The sequence below is a fragment of the Homalodisca vitripennis genome, chromosome 7 (genome assembly GCF_021130785.1).
Source record: "Homalodisca vitripennis isolate AUS2020 chromosome 7, UT_GWSS_2.1, whole genome shotgun sequence".
NCBI classification, from domain to species: Eukaryota; Metazoa; Arthropoda; class Insecta; order Hemiptera; family Cicadellidae; genus Homalodisca; species Homalodisca vitripennis.
Genome location: NC_060213.1, coordinates 20,148,024 through 20,168,719, shown reverse-complemented (window position 1 = coordinate 20,168,719; position 20,696 = coordinate 20,148,024). Strand labels below are relative to the sequence as shown.

The following is a 20,696-nucleotide window of genomic DNA, read 5'->3' as shown; positions in this document are numbered from 1 at the left end:
AACCGTGTAGCAATCACCAATACATTCCGTCACGTGGCTAGACGTTCGACTATCGTGTAACAATCACCAATACATTCCGTCACGTGGCTAGACGTTCGACTATCGTGTAGCAATCGCCAATGTATTCCGTCACGTGGCTAGACGTTCGACTATTGTGTAGCAATCACCAATACATTCCGTCACGTGGCTAGACATTCGTTTATCTTGTAGCAATCACCAATACATTCCGTCACGTGGCTAGACGTTCGACTATCGTGTAGCAATCACCAATGCATTCCGTCACGTGGCTAGACGTTCGGTAACCGTGTAGCAATCATCAATACATTCCGTTACGTGATTAGACGTTCAATTACCGTGTAGCCATAGCTTTCGTGTGAAAAAAACTGTCCCCTATTCCACCAGTAACGGAGCCGCCGTACACGGCAAAAAAACACCGACCGTTGTTAAGACGTAATCAAACATACGATGTATAAAAACTTGAGAAAGACTCACACCATCCGCGCCAAGGTTATCGACCGATAAAATTCTTTCTTCAATTAAAATGCTTCCTTGCATTTAAAAACTACTGTCTAAGAACTATCACTAGTGGTTTTCAGATTAGAAGACCTTTGTGTATTTACGTGGTAGATGCATTGTTGTAATCATAGAATAATTTGCACGATTCCATATCAATGTTTAAGATCTTATCTTGTTTGGATGTTGACTCTGTCTTTCGCGGAATCCAACGAATTAATTTCCTCTCTCTTTTGTTTGAAAACAAGTGGATTCGAATAAGTTGATTGTGTATTTGAATTCAGTTCTGCTAATAACCCATATTATGCCAAAGTCCATTTGTACGGAAATTGGAAAATCGTACTTAAACTGACAATGCAACGTTTTAAACTGCGCTGTTGGCAATTTTACTGTCAGAATCCGAATCATGTTCCGACGTTCGCCGAAGGTTTTTATAAATTGTATTACGTTTGAGAGTGTAATTAGACATTTTTTAATACAGTAACATAGATTTTAGCTAATTATTTCTCCCCCTCACCCCACAAAACTGCACTGTTATTAGCTCACATGTACATGTGCGTGTGTCTGCCAAGAAGGAACATGAATCGAACCGAATCAATTTCAATTAGATAAACGAAGCCGCATGTTGCAAATCAAACCATGATAACGACCAACATATTGATGCCCAGTTTTTAAAACAAGCTTACTAAGGCCGAATATTAAATTATTATCGTGAAATCCTACATGAGGTCATTCGAAAATCGAACTCTGGTGGTAATTACGGAATTATAAATTTTGCCACTTTCACTTCCAATATATTAATTTTTACAACTAGATTTAGTTCTGTTAACAATATTCACTAGGTTCAGTTAGGCAGGAAAACAGATTAATTGTTTTGTTAGCTGTTTTTATACAATGTTTCGCAAGTGCCGTACTTCGCCTTCGTCGCAACGCTAAACAATTAAAAGGAATTATCCTCTTATAACGTGATTGCACGGGAATTTACAACAGTTGTTTCGCCGTTAGGATTCGCCACGTAGATCAATCGATGCAGTAACACAGAATTGCGCGGATTACTCGTGTTATCGCGGCGACCTTGGCGCTATCGGCTCACCACTGATAACATCGGTGGAGAGATAACGGCGCGGCGCCTGCTGCGGTGTTGCCGGTTATTGCACCGAACACGACCTTAGCTCGTTATCGTTTTTGTCGACCATTCATCTCTCGTTGAGTTACGTGTGTCGTTTTTTGCACGGAGTATAAACCATGACAACGACAACAGTTTCGTGAAAAATAGATTTTTTTTTAAAGATGCCATGTTTCTGCAAGAGCATTGTGCAAACTGTTACGTCCTTTGCTATATTTAGTTCGTAGAATATTATGCCGTGAGGATATTTATATCTTATTATAATGTTATCGAGAGTTTTTCAGGTGTTTTCTACTATTATATTTCTACAATTTAAAGCTATGACACAGTAGTTGTTTTTATACGTGAAATATGCGATTTATATTCGTTTTATTGTATTATCCTATTATTGAAAATGCTGTTATAAAGTTCAACTTGTTATTTCTCGTTATCGTTATCGACCATTCATATCTCGTTGGGTTACATGTGTCCGTTTGTTGCACGGATTAACCCATGACAACAACAAAAGTTTCGTGGAAAATAGAATTTTGTTTTTTTTTTATGTGAAAGATGGTTTTTGCAAGAGTATTTTGCAAACTGTTACGACCTGCTGTTTAGTTCGTAGAATATTATGGTGTGCGGATATTCGTATCTTATTATAATGTTATCGGGAGTTTCTCAGGTGTTTTCTATCATTCTAGTTCTAAACTTTAAAGCTATGACATAGTGGTTTTTCATACGTGACATATGCGATTTATATTTGCTTTATTATGTTTGACTATTATTTAAAAGTTAAAATGGTTAACTGTAAGCTTGATTTAATTCTTATTCACTACAGCACTTTAGTCGATGTATTGTTGTTGACATACTAAAAGGCATACTGATTCACACGGTTTTCACGCTTCACATGTGAGCAGTTGTGGGGGGGGAGCACGGGCGAACCTACACCGTATTTTATTGCGTCCACAGATATTATAAACTGTATAAAGTGCACACCGACAGCAGTTCAGTTCCAAGTACTGTAATCGGGAGTGGTGGTGCCAGAAGTCCAGCCCACAACGTAATGAATCATTGTCCCACCGTCTGCCTGGACCGAAGTACTTCACTGTGCTGCGTGCGTGCGCGCGCGTGCGGCTGCCACAGCACTGGTGTCAGGTCCGCTGTGCGCTGTGCCATCGTTCCTCCTCCCCCTCCCCTCGCCGTCTCCCCCCACAACACTGGTATGCTATCTCATCTCGCTACGCGCCTACTGTTTCAGAGCCGTCGACGACACCGGTTATTTTTGACCGCCTAAATTGCGAGAATCCCCTCCCCCACCCGCTATTCCCTCCCTACCCCCTTCAAGGACATTCGTGAGGTCGTTTGGCGTTTTTTTACCGATACGCAGACTACTTCTGTTAATTTCCAGTCATCTCCAACTAAATATTATAGGCCTATTTCGAATGGCACGTTTCACAAAGATGATATTCAGGTTTGTTCTCTCTGAATGTAATTTTTCTTGTTGCTCTGGACAGTATTATTAGTGGAACTAGTTTTGTTTCCATCCTTGCCCGCCTCAACGCCGCTTGTCCAGACGTAAAAAATATTCTATTAGAAATGGGATATTCTTAATTTCAGTTAATAATTGTACTGTTAAAATATGGTGCACGGAGTAACGGTTTTTCACATTATGTATGTACGTATGACTGTTTTCCTCTATTTGTACACAAGTTCCACTACAAACAGTAATATTGCAGTTAACGAACAAGGACCGGCCTATGTTGTAAGTTAGGGAAAACTTAATGAAGGGTGTCAAATTGTCGCCCGGTGGAAGATATTCGGTTCTGAAACAAAGTTTAAAGTAGAATTCCTTTCCGAACGGTCGATTCGTAATTTCGCCAACAGACATTTCAAACGCCCGGAATATTACTTTCATCCGCGCAGAACCGCCCTTTGTTTGCTAAGTAGTCGTTTCCGTAATATAGCCAACTTTCAGCTGTATACAGGGCGCGAGGGGTTGAAATACACTGTTGAAATCAATTTTCAGCTAATCGTTTTTGTAGTCCAAAACCAAATGATTGAATCTCTAATTAATTGATTGCCACATCTTGTTTATTCTCAACAAATGTTATGCAGGATTAATATTTAGAAAGTTGTGATTAACTAATTCCAATGTATTTGTTCAGTTTTCTCGGGTATAGACGAGTGTAGCTATTTTAATAAAATATATATTAATATCACTTAAGATCATTACGTGTTTCCTTATACACATTTATTCCAGATTACGGTGTAGTAGTACATGCGATTTTACTAAATCTTAAATGCGACATGTGAAATATTAATTTATGGATACATCCGGATACGTTCTCAGCGTTTACTACTTATCATGCATATTAGAGAATTAATATTACGAAATTTCCTTTCAAACCCGTGGAGAACATTAAAGAGCCATACTATCTCGTGACAAAGAGGGTTTATCAGTGTATTCGTTTATCAGTGTATTGATATTAGTTGCATACTCGGGATACAAATCCAGTGGAGATCATTAAAGAGCCATACTATCTCGTGACAAAGAGGGTTTATCAGTGTATTCGTTTATCAGTGTATTGATATTAGTTGCATACTCGGGATACAAATCCAGGTGGAGATCATTAAAAGAGCCATACTATCTCGTGACCAAAGAGGGTTTATCAGTGTATTCGTTTATCAGTGTATTGATATTAGTTGCATACTCGGGATACAAATCCAGTGGAGATCATTAAAGAGCCATACTATCTCGTGTGACAAAGAGGGTTATATCAGTGTATTCGTTTATCAGTGTATTGATATTAGTTGCATACTCGGGATACAAATCCAGTGGAGATCATTAAAGAGCCATACTATCTCGTGCAAAGAGGGTTTATCAGTGTATTCGTTTATCAGTGTATTGATATTAGTCGCATACTCGGGATACAAATCCAGTGGAGATCATTAAAGAGCCATACTATCTCGTGACAAAGAGGGTTTATCAGTGTATTCGTGGTATCAGTGTATTGATATTAGTTGCATTACTCGGGATACAAATCCAGTGGAGATCATTAAAGAGCCATACTATCTCGTGACAAAGAGGGTTTATTAGTGTATTCGTTTATCAGTGTATTGATATTAGTCGCATACCTCGGGATACAAATCCAGTGGAGATCATTAAAGAGCCATAACTATCTCGTTACAAAGAGGGTTTATCAGTGTGTTTCGTGTATCAGTGTATTGATATTAGTTGCATACTCGGGATACAAATCCAGTGGAGATCATTAAAGAGCCATATTATCTCGTGACAAAGAGGGTTTATTAGTGTATTCGTTTATCAGTGTATTGATATTAGTCGCATACTCGGGATACAAATCCAGTGGAGATCATTAAAGAGCCATACTTATCTCGTGACAAAGAGGGTTTATCAGTGTATTGTATCGTTTATCAGTGTATTGAGTATTTGTCGCATACTCGGGATACAAATCCAGTGGAGATCATTAAAGAGCCATACTATCTCGTGACAAAGAGGGTTTATCAGTGTATTCGTTTATCAGTGTATTGATATTAGTCGCATACTCGGGATACAAATCCAGTGGAGATCATTAAAGAGCCATACTATCTCGTGACCAAAGAGGGTTTTATCAGTGGTATTCGTTTATCAGTGTATTGATATTAGTTGCATACTCGGGATACAAATCCAGTGGAGATCATTAAAGAACCATACTATCTCGTGACAAAGAGGGTTTATCAGTGTATTCGTTTATCAGTGTATTGATTATTAGTCGCATACTCCGGGATACAAATCCAGTGGAGATCATTAAAAGAGCCATTACTATCTCGTGACAAAGAGGGGTTTATCAGTGTATTCGTTTATCAGTGTATTGATATTAGTCGCATACTCGGGATACAAATCCAGTGGAGATCATTAAAGAGCCATACTATCTCGTGACAAAGAGGGTTTATCAGTGTATTTGTTTATCTTGTGGTCTTCCCGTGGTGATCTAATATTAGTAGTTGCTGTTCTGACTCTGCGGTTTGTCTTATCGCTGACTGAAAACCCTGCCGGATGGTATTACACCAATTAACGTACTGTGCGTGTGACGGACACAGCATACGGCGTATGTACGCTATTAAAGGCCAGACTAATAAATGACGAAGGTAGTATCTTGTGGTTGGCCTGCGTCCAAATATGCCGTGTAGGGAGTTAGGCAAGTCCCCTAACGCTGCCTCAGAGGGAATTGACTTCTCTGCCCCTCCCCCCCTGCTGTCTACTCACCCCCTTGTACAGGGTGTCCATTCTCCCTGCAAAACCCATGGAACTGTTGGAGTGAACAGTAATTGTACCCTATTCGAGCCTTGTGCATTTTTAACAAAATTAAGGTTGCCACGGGAGGGATGATTCTGACACAGGAGTGTACTGCAGAGTGGCTGTCCCAAATAACATTTTGGGAAAACACTGAAATGGTACTTAAATAGGGGTGATTTCCTAAACGTCATCGTACATGCCCAAAATTGACACGCCTCAGTGGAAAAGTGTCCTAAACAGGGAAATAATTTTTTTTTACGTTATTTACATGGAAATTAGTCGATAAAACCTATTTCCACTGCTCTGTGTCGTTATTTGTCACCGAGAAGTAGTAAACATCCTTTATCTGTTTACGAAAATTGATGATAATTCCACTTGATAACCACGGTGAACAAGTTTCAACTGATAACGAACAGTGGAAATAATATCCTGTGTAGACTCCGAATGACATAATTTCACTTGATAACAAAGAGTACAGACTAGAGCGGCATTAATGTCGTTTCATGGCCAACAGTAAAAACAGAGTGACTCAAGAGTCAAATTGAGTGATAATTTATTTTGTAGTTCCATGATCTATACTACCTTGCGTTGCGGTACACCCTGTGTAGTTTCCTTGTTTGTCATGTTTAAGACTATCTAGACGTATTGTTGGTGCATCATTTAGGTAACAGGATTCCGGACATTTGCCATCGTTATGGGTTATAAAAGGTATAACACAACGTTTCGAGGATTGCAATCTATTCTCTTCGTCAGGTGGGGGAGGTATTAATTCATAGAAAAATTAAGAACAGAAAGAAGTAAAGAAGGGTAATAAAAGGGTTCAAACATACCCAAAAGCTGCTTGGAGTCCAGTCCAGGCATTGTCACTGCACAGGATGCAAGTCCCGAGCACAAATCACAAGTACGAAGATCACAATTACACATCACACTATCACAGGCTACAATTAATTGAATACTGTAGCCCGTTTTCCCCTTATTTCCTTATTTTTGTTCGTTATTTTTGTATGTATCAATACCTCTCTCACCTGACGAAGAGGATAGATTCCAAATCTGGAAACGTTGTGATACCTTTTATAACCTGTAACGATGGCAAATGTCCGAAATCCTGTTTTCTTTTCAAACCTTCCATCGTCAATAACAAATTTTAAACAAAGAATCGTTTAGGTGATCATCTCATACATTTTAATTCGAAACTTGTACTCCACAGTAGGGAGTAGATTTAATGAACGTTTAAAGAAATATAAAGCCTACACGTGGTTAAATTATGCTAATTAAATTGCTCATTTTCACCTTAATGGTGTAATTAAATGCCTTTCCGTTATGAAGCCGCGTATAAACATAATGAATGAGATATAAATGAGAACATTCAAACATTGCGTTTTGGGGTTTTCTTGCAAGTAGGAGCCCCTACGTCAATAAATAATGCCGTCACACATTTCGCACATTAGATTAACAAATACGTAGTTCATTACACGAGGTGTCGGGATCGCGGCGCGTGCAAAATCAAGATATGCACGTGGCGCGCCCGGCAAAAACTGGCGTGGCCCGCTGATTACATTATTTATAGCTGTTGGCCCTCTAAGTAGGATGTCAGTGTTTAGCTGGGAGACCGCTTTTTCCAGTGGAACCCGTGGAGACAGCGACAGACGCGTTAATTTGATTTAATTCTAGTTCTACTGAATGGACGAAACACGTGTGTGGGGGGTTGGAGATCTCTGAGGTCGTAGAAATAAGTACTCGATTTAGCAAAATTTGCTTATAAGTTTAATTAAGTAAAACATACAAGCGCCAGATTTAGTAGTTAAAATTAAAATATGACTTGCCACTTTGCTGCGAAAATAGAGTAATGATGAACTAAAATGATATCTGGAGTCCCTTGACTTTGATATCGATTCACATACCGCGGCGTCTGCATCTTGATTCGACATTGAAGCCATAGTCACTAAAAGGAAGAAATAAACGAGGTAGTCCTCAAAGAAGGATCATTCTAGGACTTCGTGAGCTGTTGAATGGCTACAAAGTTTAAAATTACTAGGTTATTATTCCGCCCAAGAATTTGGTTTCAAAAACATCGGAGAAAAATAACACTAACCAGTAACGAGTAACAGGGTTGCGACAATGTGTATTGTGTATGATGCGACTAAATAGCGGTACAAAGTCACAAAATTTGACGGTGAATGGTCTTCAGGTTGTCAAGGTTGACAGTTTGAAGAAACTCGTGAATATCGTCGTCCACTTCGCGAATTGAGTCCTTTTGAATCAGGACCCATTACAATGATCTTTTATCTATCTTTTCTCCTTGTTATTTAAACAATTTTCAATGTGTGTGTGTGGTAGAACCCTGTTAGACAACTAAGCGTTCCGAGTCCGCAACACTGTTATCCTTTCAAACCATCCATGATCAATGACAAACCTAAACATAGAGATGTTTTTAGACATATATTTTGGTGCACATTATGTTATTCTTCGATTTGACATTTTAAAAGCTTCGAAAAACTTAATACTAGTGGGTTACGAAACGTCCACATATCCCACTAGCATCTTTTATCGCATCCCTCCCCATGTCATACATTGTACATAATATTCGAAACAAGATTAATAGTATACTCCACAAAGGCAGTAGCCCTTGTCTGTGTTACTCAGAAGATTGAAACTTTATGTAATCCATGTGTTTATATTGACTCGGCATGCCCCGATGGTCGTCCCCGGCCGCTACCGCGTAGGAAGGTGGACAGTGATCGGATGCGGTTTCGGCGGTTACCCAACTGCGGTAGTGTGACGTAAGGAGAGCGGTGTGTGGATGATAACAAAAGGCCCAGAGGCGAGAGCCAGTTAATCAACAGTGTGAATGTTAGGTTCGGTGGGCCGATCTCGCAGCACCACGGCCTACATCTGCTGAACAATCGGCCGCCGCTGTCAATGTGGGTAGCTCCGGTCCGGGCGAATTTCGTACGATCGATGTCGTTCGCGATGGGTAACTTTTATTCTCCTCCTGTTACTGCCACGTGGCGCGGCGGACATCACGTCACGAAGCGGAACGGAATGGTGGTTGCGTACACGACACATTATCGTCACGTCACGTCATTCACGTCGTCACGTCACGTCATGAAGAGGAACGTCATGAAGAGGAACGGATTGGCGGTTGTGCACACGACACATTATCGTCACGTCACGTCATGAAGAGGAACGGATTGGCGGTTGTGCACACGACACATTATCGTCACGTCACGTCATGAAGAGGAACGGATTGGCGGTTGTGCACACGACACATTATCGTCACGTCACGTCATGAAGAGGAACGGATTGGCGGTTGTGCACACGACACATTATCGTCACGTCACGTCATGAAGAGGAACGGATTGGCGGTTGTGCACACGACACATTATCGTCACGTCACGTCATGAAGAGGAACGGATTGGCGGTTGTGCACACGACACATTATGTCACGTCACGTCATGAAGAGGAACGGATTGGCGGTTGTGCACACGACACATATTGTCACGTCACGTCATGAAGAGGAACGGATTGGCGGTTGTGCACACGACACATTATCGTCACGTCACGTCATGAAGAGGAACGGATTGGCGGTTGTGCACACGACACATTATCGTCACGTCACGTCATGAAGAGGAACGGATTGGCGGTTGTGCACACGACACATTATCGTCACGTCACGTCATGAAGAGGAACGGATTGGCGGTTGTGCACACGACACATTATTGTCACGTCACGTCACGTCATGAAGAGGAACGGATTGGCGGTTGTGCACACGACACATTATTGTCACGTCACGTCATGAAGAGGAACGGATTGGCGGTTGTGCACACGACACATTATTGTCACGTCACGTCATGAAGAGGAACGGAATGGCGGTTGTGCACACGACACATTATCGTCACGTCACGTCACGTCATAAAGAGGATAGGAAAAGTGGTTGTGCACACGACACATTATCGTCACGTCATAACGTTGATCGGAAAGGCGGTTGTCCACACGATAAATTATCGTCACATTACGTCAAAAAGAGGAACGGAATGGCGGTTGTGCACACCACACAACAACACCACTTCATATCATGGAATAGTTCGGTTGAGTCGTTTTGAAAGTGTACATCTTGCATGTGGTAAACAGTACTGACGTGTAAAAATAGTATTGGTAGTTAAAATAACACTGGTTGATCGTGTAAGGATGTACAGCCAAAGAAATGTGTTGCAATTTTTATCATGTATCAAATAATATTTGGATGTTTATAACACGTCATACGAATTTGTTGTCCGATTTCATGTATTAAAATAAATATACTCAGGTGGTGGTTTCCTAATTTTGAAGTCCGATGTTTGATCGGTAATCAGATACGTCTGCTTCATCTCTCTGCAAAAAGTAGTCGGTATGTTTATGTACACCAGCTTAGAAATAATTCAGGCCTTATCGTAAGTTTTACGACTATCCCAATTTTCCCCGCCCGGCTTAGCGCAATGTACCTACACAGTCCCACGTCATTGTGCACAGGGCGCGTCACTGGCAGATATGCTATTTCGGTGGATCCGTGTTGATGCTATTATTGCTGCAGTGGTTATCTAATCTGTCGAGAGATACGGCAGCTGGAACCGAATAAGCCCCACTACTCCTTTTCCACCCGTTTATCTATTGTGTGCGTAAAACGGGCATACTGAACTGTACAGTGTAGAGGAACAAAGAGCGAGTGACTCACGCGTCCTCGGCAAGGGTGAACTGCACGAGTGGGTATCGCTCCAATCTCTTACCGATTCTTTGTTCAGTGTTCATTATCGGAGGAGGAAAAGTGACGATGGGATTCCGATATTGTAATGGCAAACATTAAATGATAGCCAAACAATATTGTTGTGCTACACCAGTTTATCCGTAGTACATTTTGAAGTCCAGTAAAATTGAGGAGAATTTTATATTGTTATGGCAAACATTTTAACGATAGCCAAACAGTATTGTTGTAACATACCAATTTATCCGTGAGCTATTAACATTGAATACGCCTGGGTTATTATACATTTTAGAGTTGTGCCTTCAACAATGGCTGTGTGCAATGTAGAAACCAGCATGTTTTGTAAGACTTAATAATGTTAAAATTTGCAACAGTTGAAATTTTAATTCTTTATTTAACTCCAATATTGACACGGTGCATTATGTGAAAGACCAAGGGGTTTTGCTAAAGACATATACCTTTTAACAAGGAATTAGATTTTGTACTAGCTCTATAGAACTCGTACTTAAATTCTTAAAAGCCATGGTGAATAATGTCTAGTAATATGCGTGTAGGCTTTTTTCTTTAGATTGTCTGACAAGTAGTCGAAATAAACATTTAAACTACTCTGCACAAGTACATCCATAGTTTTTTGTTTAATTCACTATCACATTGTAAAAATAATTGAGTTCGTTCAAAACCAATCAGTGCGGTCTATCCATTCAATCTGATGTGACAATTCAAGTGTGACGTAAAAAAACATCGAAATTAAAATAAACTAGTTGTTTACATATACCATATCTGACTGTAATTTTCGAATTATTTCTAAATGCTTAGGGACGAATTAAAAGGTTTACGAATGAATAGGTTAAAAAAATAAGGACAGTTTTGAAACTTACTTTGGCGTACCTCCAAAATACTGGAAATACAAATAAACTACTGGCATAAAATAAGGTTTAGTCCCTAGTTTTATGTAATCGAGTGGAGAATATATTCAGTAAATCTATAATTTTGGAACTGATCCCACGTAGATGTGGAAACCAGTTCAACAGTCGACAGGAGGTGGTTGTCTGCTGACGAGCAGCTCGGCCTGATGTCTTGGTCCTCTTGTGACGTAATAGCGATGACGTGTGACGTCACTAGTCGCGCCACCGGCCGCGGCACTGCGCTGCAGAGCCGCGCTACAGCGACAATAAGTCACATTGTGTTGACAAGTGTGAATCGCGTAACTGGCGGCTCGTGTTTATCGAAATACTTTCCTTATCTATCATCACTAACATAACTCGGTTACTTACCCGAATCACGTATTTATCTTATGAATTTGTTATTTTTATGAATTTTCCTCTCCCCCCTCAACTCCGTATGATATTTGTTGGCCTATTTAAAGTGTTTAATGATTCCACCATTACCAGAATTGAAGGGATTTCAGATTTGCATATTTTTATAAGGAAAAATTATTGAAATGTTAAGAAGATTTCGGATATCTGCCATCGTTATATGTTACGAAAGGTATAACACAACGTTTCGTGGATTGGAATCTATCCTCTTCGTCAGGTGGGGGGGGAGGTATTAGTAAATACCAAATTAAAGAACAGAAAGATGAAAAGAAGGGTAAGAAAAGGGTTCAAACATGTCCGAAAGCTGCTTGTAGTCTCCAGTCCAAGCATTTGCCACTGCACAGAAGGGACTTGGTTAAAGCGTAACTGGTCTAATATTTCTCAAAATACCTTATTTATCATCACTAACATAACACAGTTAGGTACTTAAGTGGAGTGGTTCTTAGACCTGAATCACATATTTATCTCAGGAATTAGTAATTTTTATAAATTTTCTTCTCCGCCCTCCCTACTAGTAGGAAATTTATTGGGCTATTGAAAGTGTTTAATTATTCCACCATTATCAGAATTGAAGAGATAACAGTTGTCATTTCTTTGTAAAAATTATTGGAAGGTGACAGGATTTCGGACATTTGACATCCTTATATGTTACGAAAGGTATATATAACACAACGTTTCGAAGATTGGAATCCATCCTCTTCGTCAGGTGGGGGGAGTTATCAGCACATACAAAAGTAAAGAACTGAAAGAAGAAAGGGTTCAAACACATCAGAAAGCTGCTTTGAGTCCAGTCCAGCCACACACAGGGGCTGGGTTAATACCAGTGTAATAATAAGTGGGGGGACCACTTGACGAAGGGGATAGATTTCAATCCTCGAAACGTTGTCATACAAATATGGCAAATGTCCGAAATCCTGTTATCCTTTCAGACCTTCCCTCGTCAATAGGAAATGTTAAATAAAAATTATTGTTAAAATAAAAATGAAATTTTTCCACCATTTGATGTAATTGCATTAAATATCACCCAAAAAAACATAGATTCGCCAAGTGATTCACAGATTTTAACGGTATTGGAGCCGCACGCCCAAATTGAAGTGCTGCCGGGCTGACAGACAGACAGTGCCGTACACCGTTCGGTGGCGGTGGCGGCAGGAAGGATTACTGGGGAGTGTCAATGAGCGCACCCACTTCCACATCCGGTCCGCACATCCGACTGGATTGGCACGCACCACACTGGTTGTGGGCCGTCGCGTCGGGGACACCCTCTTTTTAAAAATTCCAAATTCTAGGATACCTTCCATGCCCGTATCCATAGATGCTTAACGATTGGATGTGACATCGCATCGGTTGACAGATCCACTTTCGGTGACCCACCTTTGACAATAAAGCGATCGGTTGGAAATGGGTCGAAGGGACCGTTTTAGAACCGCGTGCATATCCCAGTCCAAAAATAGCGATCGGGCCGCATAAAAGCTGTCAAGGTTCCGATGCGTGGCACTTGGGAGGCGTCCAAGTGTCCGAACCCGCGGTGGCGGCCTCTGCCCTGGAAACCTGTTCGGGGTCGGAGAAAACGGAGGAAAACCGAGGACTGGTAATTACCTCATTAGCTGCCGAGGCCGCGGGCCGTGACTGTGTCCGCAGGGTTCCGTCCTGTGCCCGTTGATGTTTACCGGTGGGAGGAGCACTGGTGTACATTACCGATCGGAAAGCATTTTTAAATCAACTACAAAGCATTGAAATGATACTCTCTTTTAGATCGATTTCGTGGCACACAGTTTAATCAGCCAGGCGATCAGTGAGTGACCTTGGTGAGAGAACGGATGAATCACAGGTTGAAATGTTGCAGGAGCGGCGGCGGCAGCGGAACAGTGTCTCTCCTGGTCCTGCCTGCCTAACGGTTGGCCCATGTCGCACATTGACCGGGTTAACGCTATCCTGCATTCCTCTTCTCCTTCCGTCCTTCTCTCTTCCACTCATTCTCTCGCTTCCCCTCCTTCCCGGCCACTTTCGGTTTCCCTACACGATTCTCTAGGGTTTCGTTACCATCTCTGAACACTTTCTTTTGGTCCCACCAACTTCTTTGCTTTTTAGGACCTTGTGTTGTCAGTGTATCGAGATTTGCAATCGGTGTTTCGGGTATTGCGTGAATTTTCTCGGTTTAGAATTGAATCGACCACGGTACACACCTTGGACTTTTCGTACCAATGAAATAGTAATACATTTCATTATTCATTAATACATTGTGTAATATATTTTATTCATTTCAAATGTTTTTGACCTTTTTTCCATATTTTAAATTTTCCATTTGTTTAGGCTAGTACTCGGTGAAAGATACAAGAAATAAAATACAAAATATGTGTAATAATCATTTCTTGTCTTTTATTCTAGAAAGCAGAATATAAATTTTCAGTTTGGATGAATGTATAAAATTATGTTTTTGTCGATATTGATTAAAAAATTACATTTGAAATTTTGGTGATTCTTAATAGTTTTTTTCTGTCTTTTTTTCATTTGGATCCGTTTTCTATTTGTGATTGATTTCCTGTAATTCGTGTCTTCCCTCTTTATATAATTCTCTATAAATGTCAAAACCTCTTCGAATTATTCTTTACTTGGTCTAAAACACCGTCTGAATCTCTCTTCATCTCACTCGAAACCTGATATGAAGTGGTGGAATTCGCCAAACACTTTTCCTTTTTCATTAATGGGATGCACCCAATGTTTTCGTTCACTAGCTGAATACAGTGGGACTGTATTTTCGTCATCACTGCCGGAACTGTCAGCAGCAGTCCAGGTACACTTCTCACAAACTCATAGGATGGGCATTGGGAGTGAGACGGCGACGTTCAATACGCCCACGCAAGAGAAAAAAAAGCGTACCGCTCAAAAACAAGATTGCCGTAATAAAATAACTGCGGGTCGCTGCAGTAAACAAAGGTGTAAACGGGAGTGGGGCGGGTTATGTCGCCATTAATCAGAATAATGGCTGTGGACCACGGGAGAGCCGGGTGAACCATATGGGGCGCGGAGTGTGGGGGCGTCTCGGCGGAACCGCTCCTACACGGGTACGCGGCACATCGCTGGAGGTACCGCGGGACATCTGCCCGGAAACTCTTCGGCGGAAGCACGGGTTAGTTGTATAAACACGGGGGGTTTGTTGTGCCGTAATTAGAGTTACGTTTGTAACGGCTTGCGTGTGATGTGTCGACCTTCGTCCGAACGCCAGAAATAATTACTGTTGTTAAAATTGTGTTGATTTCACCATTTACGGTAAAATTTATATTTCGCTATGTATTTTTGTCCTGCAACAGACACAACGGCGTCTACTGGACCCCATTTAAAATACATGGTTAACAATATAAATAAAAATGAATTATGTTTATATAGGTTATGTTTGTTTCCATAGATTATATGTGTGTGCAAGCTGTAATATACTGGTTAAAACCGTAAATATAATAATTATAAATTTGTTCTCGCAAAATGGTGTAATTTTGACGAAAAAATATAAACTCTTTGAAAATTGATTCTTTAAACCATAGAAATTTTCACCGATTTTACACAAAATGGCAAACCTGGGTAAAATTTTACCATAAAAGTATAGACTCTATTGTTCAAAAACACTGGTTTTATAAAATTGTATAGTTTTTTGTTGTCTATTAATTAACAGTATTCTTTTTTTCAATAAAGAAAATGATGTACATTATTTGACAAATAGCCACAAAATGACATTACAACTGATATAATCAAATATAGACATGAAGAGAAACTCCTTAAACAGCAAACAGGCACACAAGACAAGTAAAGTTGTCTGTTACTCATCTGACAGCTGGCAACTAAGACGATCAGTGGGGGGGGGGGCTTGAAACCTAATAAATAAAAACCTAATAGAATAAAATTAGTACATGGGTATCATGTAAAAATGCAATATTATTTTTGGTCCGTTTCTTGGAGTGTTTAATAAATACTGCTCTGTGAGATGGTTGGTTTTCTAATGGAGTAGGAGTTACTTCCTTGGTAGAGTTAATGGTGAAACTCGCTACACCTGTGCGCAAAGTGGAGAACAGCTGATTGACTAGCGAGTGAGAGTTCCCATGCGAGACAGAATGTTTTTGCACCTGTTCAAACTGTTGAGTATAAATAAGGTTCAGTAAGAGTTTGGGAAAGACAAACCACAAGAGCTAGAAGGTAAGTATCAAAGGCCTTTCCCAAGAACTGTGTTTGTGGCTGAGAAAATTCGTTTGTTTTATGCAAAAATGGATTTTAAATCAGAGATAAAGTGTGTAAATACGACTTACAACACAAAACACAGTGTAGTAGAGGTTGGTGACTTTGGAGACAGGAGTACCCAACCGTATCGAGATGATAACACTTCGGGTATGGGCTTTATTTTACCCTCCTGCAGGGATCACTTCTGGCTGGTTTATACCTTCCAGTTGAACCCAACACTGGGCACAGCAAAAACCGATGTGTGGCTTAAATCTGGGCAACCTTATGGATGTCCAGGAGCGACACATCACTAACCGCAAATGTGGAGATTCTGGGGTGCAAGGGCAATTCGATAGGTCTACTGCAGGATATGACTGTTGGAATTGGAAAGGTTTGTTCCCTAACCTCAGAGGTTCTTGCTAGCCTCAACAAGGGTGTGCCACCCCCTGCCTGCTTTGACTGGAGAGGCTGGTTCAGAGCTGGCCTCCCCTTCTTCCGGGGAGACGACTTTGAGATTAGTGCCCTAATTCCTCACGGATCTCTATATAGGAGGCGGCCCCTAATCCCTAACCTTACCCATCCTGAATATCATGTCACTCCAGAAGGAAGCGCAAAGGTTCTTATAGGACTAAGTGCAATTTATAAGCTTTGTTTGATGGAACATTTTGTATTTCCATGTACATTGGGTAAACGGGCCGCGGCCAGAGTGGCCGGCGATGACGTAACCGGGACGTTAGGGCCGCGGTACTCTGCCGTTGCCAGTTCCGGTAATAAGCCAGGAGACCCCGCCACCGGCCGGGCCGCTTCCGTATTAGAAAGTCATGATGGAAGACGTGTTGTCCATATCTAGTCGTATCAATGTGGAAAGCGGTTTGATCCGCCGACCCTTCTGTCAGTCGGCACGTGGACAGCAGTAGGTAGTCTTCTGCAGAAGTCACTGGGGAAGTTGCCGATGGCCACTTCGGTCCTGCTTCTTCGGCAGCGGCCAACCGCTGCCGAGAGAAGTCAATCGGTCAAGTAATATCGTCCAGCGAGATTGTTACATAATTTATTGTTATGTTGATTTGTGGACGTATGCGGTGGCCGGACTCTTGTAGCGGTCAGCTTTTTCATCTGCGATACGTGACACCAAAACACGTGTGCATTGTAACTACTGCCGGGATTGCCTTGAGACAAGAGATCTGTCAAATGAGCAAAGGGATCCAAATCCTCGATGCTGCACGGGTGGTTTTCGCCACTCTTCTGACCGCCGCTGCCGCTGGAACGTAACGACCTGGTGTCGTTGACGCAACACACCCGTGCGAGTAGCATCGTTACGTCGCGGCTCTTGGGAGTGGCGGCAGAACGACCGATAATTGACGACGTTATGTAGTTACACAGTAGTTAACGGGGCAATTACCGGGTGTAAGAAGTGCATCTCTCTGCCCGGGGCACACTCGCTCGTCTACTGGTGCAGATCTAGTTACCGGTGATCTAATAATGAGTTCACCTAGACAAGATCATATCTGGTTTTGAGGAGCTGAATACGTTTTAAACTGCTGGACAAAACATAAATTTGTTGTTGAAAAAAGTGGCTCAAAATGCCTCGCAGACTGAACCAACTGCTTATGAGGACATTCTACTGACGGTCATGAATATTTTCTCCTGAAGAACAGGTTTAAACTTCAAACACTTACGCGCCTTTATGATTGCCATAATCGTGCGCCTTTAAGATCGCACGATTATGGGAGGCTACTTTAAAATATTATATAATAACTAGCTGTTTCCCGCGGCTTCGCATGCTTTCGTAAGTTTTCCCTTGTAACAAAAAAGCCCATCATTTTGTCAAACAATTACAATAAGAGAATAACACTATCTCTAAATTAATAATATACACGTAAAGTACGGTCTCTGATAACAAAAATCATTATGTTGTCAAATAATTATCATACGAGATAAAGTCAAACAACGATACAATGTGATCAAAACCATCGAAATGGCTAAGCATTAGTTTTACTTTCATCTCATATTTATATTTTCAAATATAGCATAGTTTTTAATACATAAAAACGAAACATACCCATGAAGCTACAAACTTTTTCCAATTCCACGGGAATCGTAATGATTTATGCATTATACATAATTCAATTAGACGATTTGTATTCAAGAAGTATACTTTACAAGGTTGCCTTAAGTGTTTGGTGCGTTTAATCGTATGCTTAAATTTATTGAGGTGTTACTAGATCAAAAATAAATATTGGGGTCATAATATTGATTTGTTGGGCACTTCACTGCGAAAACAAATTAGATGGTGTATTTATTAAATACTCGCTTTGCCCGTGAAAAGTTTTCAGAGGCGATATCTTCGCCTAAGCAGCTCTCCATTTGCAGAATCGGAAGACCTCATTATGACCTTGGCCAATAGGAGAGGAGTTGCGCGAATTTCCCGGATCGGATTTCTCCGATCTGTGACGTCCATCAGAGGCGAGAGAACCGAGAACTGGTCGTAGATTGATTACACCTTTGCGATCCGTTACCATCATTAGAACTTTCCTCGCGCTGAGCAAATGGCACCTACTTTGCGATTTGAAGATTTGCGTGCGTCGTAAAACTAAATTGGTTTTCTGCAAGCCTGCTATTTTTTTGTTTTGTTGGGTGTATGTGCAGTTGTGTATCGTGTTTTTTGTTTAAAAGTTAACATTCGACATAATATGTGTCAGCCGTGTTCCATTGCATGTGTGTAAACACACACACACGCGCTCTCTCCTTATGCAATTATATGCAGTCTCAACCTTTCACTGACCTGCTCGTTTATGGCGATTGACCTTCGACCCCCCGAATATATGGTTTTTTATCAGATGAGATTTTACCTACAGCAGACGTGAAGAAATCCTTTTAATTGACACATGTCATTTCCTGTGGCTATAACACGTGTGCAGTAAGTATACTGTAAAATTTTCTTTAATTTCCCACTTTAAATACATGTAATTTCACGTTTAGTGACCAGACATGTCTATTTTTGTCTATCCAAGAAAGTTATCTGAAAGAACTATGAACTTAACAAAAAGATGTGAAATCGATGCTTTTTTTGTTTGGTTCAACAGCAAGTATTGTAATTTAAATACATTTCTTTTTCAATCTTAACCTTATTCTGTAGCTTAAAAGTGTAATTTGGAGTTCTAACATTTTAACTTTTTGGATCGTAGTATAATAAAAAAAAACATTGTTTCTACTAGGCCTAAGTTTTGTTGTTACTACTTTGTGTCTCCGTATTTATTTATATACAGTTTTAGTGTTTATTTACTGTCGCTTGGGCTTCGTTATCTATTTGTCATTAGATCGTGTTGGTTATCTTAGCGTCTTTCTGGGAAAAGAGCCTCAGATTGCTAAAGAAAACCGGTTCCAGATAACAAACAACTGGTGCGTGCAGTAGATTTGTTACCGCTTATACATGTTAATGTTTCTAGATTTCTAATTGTTTTAATCAGATGTTAAAACTATTTGTTGGAGGATTTTTGTTGTGGTCTGTCGATAATTCTAAATGTACGACGAAGCAATTTTAACTATCAATTTTAGGAATCCGTACGGGAAACGAAGAATCTGCTAATCAAGTATTTCCAATAAGAGTTGCAGCAAATTTATTTAGCCAATCATAGATGTAAAGAGTACCACTTGAGTTTCGTTTCATTATGGAGAGAGAGCATATTATTTTAATGGAATGGGAACATCTTTTCAGAGTGACTAGATTATCAGTACCACAATGCCATGAAGCAAGTTATGGTCGTCCTTGACAATTCGGGTCATAGCTTAGATATAGCCAGTTTAATACTTGACCTCACTCGACCCAGCTCCTTGGAGAACTAAAGTTTCATGGAGGTCCCAAACCTTCACACGTTGGGCGATGATCGGGAGAAAGCGAGGACCGCGGAAACGGATAACTGCGAAATTTCGGTGCCACCAAACCCACACCTACAGTGAAAGCCAGGCATTAGACGATGATCACCCCCGGTGACTCGTCATCTGATCATGCTCGGTCTCTAGACGGTGGAAATTCGCTGTGGCATTTCCGGCTGCAGTTTGTAAAGGCATTGAACAACGTTTTAGAGGATAAGAGTAAACTGTGATCACACCCAACGTGAGTAACGATAAAGTGAACGTGGCTTTGGTATCCTACATGAAGACTCCGCACTGAAAACCATCAAGCGTGAAGCGGAAGTGAATAAACTATCATTAATTTGGGTCCATAGCGATACAGAAAGATGATGACTTCAAGAACTGCGAAGACAGCTACTTTGTCCGCCTTTCCTATGGTGGATATCAAAGGGAATCTAGCCTTCTTGAGTTTATCCTTGCCTGGCCTATGTTTACATGTATTGCCTTCTTTATTCTTCTTTCAAAAAATTTCGTTCTGTTACATTTTAATCACCACTAAAGTTGTACGCAATTGGAACGTTTTTGATTATCTTTTAAAGATGAACGCTTACAACTGAATTTACTATTCTGTTGTGATCTAGATGAAAGGTGGATAGTTAATTATCACCAAAG

The 20,696-nt window shown here is 40.7% G+C and overlaps 1 protein-coding gene across 1 annotated transcript in view; it reads left to right on the top strand.

The window, feature by feature from the left end:
* LOC124366975 (RNA polymerase II elongation factor Ell) overlaps nucleotides 1-20,696 on the top strand; it is a 142,045-nt gene that overhangs the window by 64,569 nt on the left and 56,780 nt on the right. The window lies entirely within an intron of this gene.